The following is a 5,674-nucleotide window of genomic DNA, read 5'->3' as shown; positions in this document are numbered from 1 at the left end:
GTAGTAAATAAATAACAATATACAGTACTTATAAATGCATCCTAGAGACAGACAGAAAAAAATAGAAAAAAACAGTTCTTCCCTTGCCTCAAAACCCACAATACATCTGCATCACTTCTTTTTCTTCTCCTGTGTGAAATAGAACCAGGCGTCCAGCAGTTTCTTGCTGTAGTATATCTGACAGGCATCCACCTGCACCGCCACCACTATCACCAGGTACATGACGGTGACTTCCGCCCAGCCAAAGACGAAGCGGCAGACCTTGCCTTGGCAGTAAAGCTACTGGGCCTCGCCGAGCATCTCCATGATGCCGTAGAAGAGTAGAGCGATAGAGAACAGGCCTGAGCTGATCATGGAGATCACCAGGTAGCTGATGTTGTTCTTGGACAGCGACAGGCTGCTGGTGACCAGTGGAAAGAAACTGATCAGGTAGGGGTACTATCATCTGTAGGGACGCCGGGTCGCTGGGCACCAGGTCGAGTTTGCTGATGGTCACCTGGGCCGCCACCACGAGCCACAGCAGAAGGTGGACAAAGTTGAGCTTCCGCAACTCCTACTTTATCAAGGCACTGGAGGCACAGAGAAAAAGGGGAGAGGAGGTTGAGACAGTATGATCCGATAGAAAAGTAGGCAGACAAGACAGACAAGCATACAGACAGATAAAAGCACAGACAGATATGATTACCTCAACTGGTACTGCGGGGCCACATTCTCTCTGTGTTTGAAGTCACTCCCTTCAGTACCTGAAGCTTGAGGGCCCACACGAGACGTCATGGTGACAACCTGCTTCCCTGAAAACCAAGCAACAAACAATCATTAATCTTTCTAGTCTATTAGGCTTGGGGCTCTACTCAAACCTTAGCGCTGAAATTCAGCGCTAAAGCACAATTGAAATGTAAAGGCAATGTTAACGCGTTGGCGGAGACGGCTGCCAATGTCAGCTCAGTTGCTACCAATGTCAGCTCAGTTGCTACCAATGTCAGCTCAGTTGCTACCAATGTCAGCTCAGTTGCTACCAATGTCAGCTCAGTTGGAAATGGCCTGTAGCCCTTTCCTGCAGTCAATGACAAAAAAAAGCCTCATGGGTTGAATATTATTCATATTTAGGATGATTTCATAATTAATCAATATTATATATATTTTTAAACGACAACAATCTGGTGTTTCTATGTCAAACAGTTTTGTTACATTTCAGTCTTCTATGATCTACTGTATATACAGTGTAATTGTGGGATGCAAACTCAAAATGTAACACATTTCAACTCTATATCTGACATGGTACAGGTGTCTTCTGTTTTTAAGCCAATAACTGTGTGTGAGGTGTATACTTTTGTTTCAAAAGAATCAGATCCTGAAGAATCGGATCATCTGATCCTTTAATAATGAGTATCATATGTGTTTTTCACATGTATTTCATTCAAAGAATTGGTTATGCAGACACAAATCAAAATCAAAGAAAATGTATTTATATAGCCTTTCTTACATCAGCTGATATCTCAAAGTGCTGTACAGAAACCCAGCCTAAAACCCCAAACAGCAAGCAATGCAGGGGTATATGCACGGTGGCTAGGAAAAAGTCCCTAGAAAGGCCAGAACCTAGGAAGAAACTTAGTGTTACGGTGCGTGAATGAGGACCCAAAAGCGAATTAACTTAAACAGAGCTTCTTTAATTACCAAACATAGGTAGGCTCAGACGGACCGGCAGATTCCGACAGGACAAGACAAGGTTACAGCAAACATGACGACAGTCTGGTTCAGGCATGAAACACAACAAACAAGAATCCGACAAGGACAGGAACAAAAACAGAGAGAGATATAGGGGACTAATCAGAGGGAAAAGGGGAACAGGTGGGAGAAGGGGTGACGAGGTAGTCAAGAGGAGACAAGGAACAGCTGGGGGAAAGCGGGGGAGAAAAGGTAACCTAACAACGACCAGCAGAGGGAGACAGGGTGAAGGGAAAGGACAGAGACAAGACACAACATGACAGTACATGACAGTACCCCCCCACTCACCGAGCGCCTCCTGGCGCACTCGAGGAGGAAACCTGGCGGCAACGGAGGAAATCCTCGATCAGCGCACGGTCCAGCACGTCCCGAGAGGGAACCCAACTCCTCTCCTCAGGACCGTACCCCTCCCAATCTACGAGGTACTGGTGACCACGGCCCCGAGGACGCATGTCCAAAATTCTACGGACCCTGTAGATGGGTGCGCCCTCGACAAGGATGGGGGGGGGGGGGAAGACGAGCGGGGGCGCGAAGGACGGGCTTGATGCAGGAGACATGGAAGACCGGGTGGACGCGACGAAGGTATCGCGGAAGAAGAAGTCGAACTGCGACAGGATTAATGACCCGAGAAATACGGAACGGACCAATGAACCGCGGGGTCAACTTGCGAGAAGCCGTCTTAAGGGGAAGGTTCTGAGTGGAGAGCCAAACTCTCTGACCGCGACAATATCTAGGACTCTTAGTTCTACGCTTATTAGCAGCCCTCACAGTCTGCGTCCTATAACGGCAAAGTGCAGACCTGACCCTCTTCCAGGTGCGCTCGCAACGTTGGACAAAAGCCTGAGCGGAGGGGACGCTGGACTCGGCGAACTGAGATGAGAACAGCGGAGGCTGGTACCCGAGGCTACTCTGAAAAGGAGATAGCCCGGTCGCAGACGAAGGAAGCGAGTTGTGGGCGTATTCTGCCCAGGGGAGCTGTTCTGACCAAGACGCAGGGTTGCGAAAAGAAAGACTGCGTAAGATGCGACCAATAGTCTGATTGGCCCGTTCTGCTTGACCGTTAGACTGGGGGTGAAAGCCGGAAGAGAGACTGACGGAAGCCCCAATCAAACGGCAAAACTCCCTCCAAAATTGAGACGTGAATTGCGGACCTCTGTCCGAAACGACGTCTGACGGAAGGCCATGAATTCTGAAAACATTCTCGATGATGATTTGTGCCGTCTCTTTAGCAGAAGGAAGCTTAGCAAGGGGAATGAAATGAGCCGCCTTAGAGAACCTATCGACAACCGTAAGAATAACAGTCTTCCCCGCTGACGAAGGCAGTCCGGTGACAAAATCTAAGGCGATGTGAGACCACGGTCGAGAGGGAATAGGAAGCGGCCTGAGACGGCCGGCAGGAGGAGAGTTACCGGACTTAGTCTGCGCGCAGACCGAACAAGCAGCCACGAAACGACGCGTGTCATGCTCCCGGGTGGGCCACCAAAAACGCTGGCGAATGGAAGCAAGCGTACCCCGAACGCCAGGGTGGCCGGCTAACTTGGCAGAGTGAGCCCACTGAAGAACGGCCAGACGAGTAGGAACGGGAACGAAAAGAAGGTTCCTAGGACAAGCGCGCGGCGACGGAGTGTGAGTGAGCGCTTGTTTTACCTGCCTCTCAATTCCCCAGACAGTCAACCCGACAACACGCCCCTCAGGGAGAATCCCCTCGGGGTCAGTGGAGGCTACTGAAGAACTGAAGAGACGAGACAAAGCATCAGGCTTGGTGTTCTTAGAGCCCGGACGATAAGAAATCACGAACTCGAAACGAGCGAAAAACAGCGCCCAACGCGCCTGACGCGCATTAAGTCGTTTGGCAGAACGGATGTACTCAAGGTTCCTATGGTCAGTCCAAACGACAAAAGGAACGGTCGCCCCCTCCAACCACTGTCGCCATTCGCCTAGGGCTAACCGGATGGCGAGCAGTTCGCGGTTACCCACATCATAGTTACGTTCCGACGGCGACAGGCGATGAGAAAAATACGCGCATGGGTGGACCTTGTCGTCAGAGAGGGAGCGCTGAGAAAGAATGGCTCCCACGCCCACCTCTGACGCGTCAACCTCGACAACGAACTGTCTAGAGACGTCAGGTGTAACAAGGATAGGAGCGGATGTAAAACGATTCTTGAGGAGATCAAAAGCTCCCTGGGCGGAAACGGACCACTTAAAGCACGTCTTGACAGAAGTAAGGGCTGTGAGAGGAGCTGCCACCTGACCGAAATTACGGATGAAACGACGATAGAAGTTCGCGAAGCCGAGAAAGCGCTGCAGCTCGACGCGTGACTTAGGGACGGGCCAATCAATGACAGCTTGGACCTTAGCGGGATCCATCTTAATGCCTTCAGCGGAAATAACAGAACCGAGAAATGTGACGGAGGAGGCATGAAAAGTGCACTTCTCAGCCTTCACAAAAAGACAATTCTCTAAAAGGCGCTGGAGGACACGTCGAACGTGCTGAACATGAATCTGGAGTGACGGTGAAAAAATCAGGATATCGTCAAGGTAAACGAAAACAAAGATGTTCAGCATGTCTCTCAGGACATCATTGACTAATGCCTGAAAGACAGCTGGAGCGTTAGCGAGGCCGAAAGGAAGGACCCGGTATTCAAAGTGCCCTAACGGAGTGTTAAACGCCGTCTTCCACTCGTCCCCCTCCCTGATGCGCACGAGATGGTAAGCGTTACGAAGGTCCAACTTAGTGAAAAACCTGGCTCCCTGCAGGATCTCGAAGGCTGAAGACATAAGAGGAAGCGGATAACGATTCTTCACTGTTATGTCATTCAGCCCTCGATAATCTATGCAGGGGCGCAGAGACCCGTCCTTCTTCTTGACAAAAAAAAACCCCGCTCCGGCGGGAGAGGAGGAGGGGACTATGGTACCGGCGTCAAGAGCTACAGACAAATAATCTTCGAGAGCCTTACGTTCGGGAGCCGACAGAGAGTATAGTCTACCCCGGGGGGGGGTGGTTCCCGGAAGGAGATCAATACTACAATCATACGACCGGTGTGGAGGAAGAGAGGTGGCCCTGGACCGACTGAACACCGTGCGCAGATCGTGATATTCCTCCGGCACCCCTGTCAAATCACCAGGCTCCTCCTGTGAAGAAGAGACAGAGGAAACAGGAGGGATAGCAGACATTAAACATTTCACATGACAAGAGACGTTCCAGGAGAGGATAGAATTACTAGACCAATTAATGGAAGGATTATGACAAACTAGCCAGGGATGGCCCAAAACAACAGGTGTAAAAGGTGAACGAAAAATTAAAAAATAAATGGTTTCACTATGATTACCAGAAACAGTGAGGGTTAAAGGTAGCGTCTCACGCTGAATCCTGGGGAGAGGACTACCATCCAGGGCGAACAAGGCCGTGGGCTCCTTTAACTGTCTGAGAGGAATGTCATGTTCCCGAGCCCAGGTCTCGTCCATAAAACAGCCCTCCGCCCCAGAGTCTATTAAGGCACTGCAGGAAGCTGACGAACCGGTCCAGCGTAGATGGACCGACAAGGTAGTGCAGGATCTTGAAGGAGAGACAGGAGTAGTAGCGCTCACCAGTAGCCCTCCGCTTACTGACGAGCTCTGGCCTTTTACTGGACATGAAGTGACAAAATGACCAGCGGAACCGCAATAGAGACAGAGGCGGTTGGTGATTCTCCGTTCCCTCTCCTTAGTCGAGATGCGGATACCTCCCAGCTGCATGGGCTCAGCACCCGAGCCGGCAGAGGAAGATGGTAGTGATGCGGAGAGGGGAGCGACGGAGAGCGCGAGCTCCTTTCCACGAGCTCGGTGACGAAGATCAACCCGTCGCTCAATGCGAATAGCGAGTTCAATCAAGGAATCCACGCTGGAAGGAACCTCCCGGGAGAGAATCTCATCCTTTACCTCTGCGCGGAGACCCTCCAGAAGACGAGCG

At 50.8% G+C, this 5,674-nt stretch overlaps 1 pseudogene; it reads right to left on the bottom strand.

Moving 5' to 3' along the window:
- Positions 1 to 774, bottom strand: LOC110502028 (protein jagunal homolog 1-A-like; annotated as a pseudogene).
- Positions 775 to 5,674: the final 4,900 nt, after the last annotated feature.

The sequence above is a fragment of the Oncorhynchus mykiss genome, chromosome 22, assembly GCF_057628025.1.
Source record: "Oncorhynchus mykiss isolate SJ-2025 chromosome 22, ASM5762802v1, whole genome shotgun sequence".
NCBI lineage: Eukaryota > Metazoa > Chordata > Actinopteri > Salmoniformes > Salmonidae > Oncorhynchus > Oncorhynchus mykiss.
Note: the sequence above shows the minus strand (reverse complement) of the source record. Positions and strands in the feature narration are given on the sequence as shown.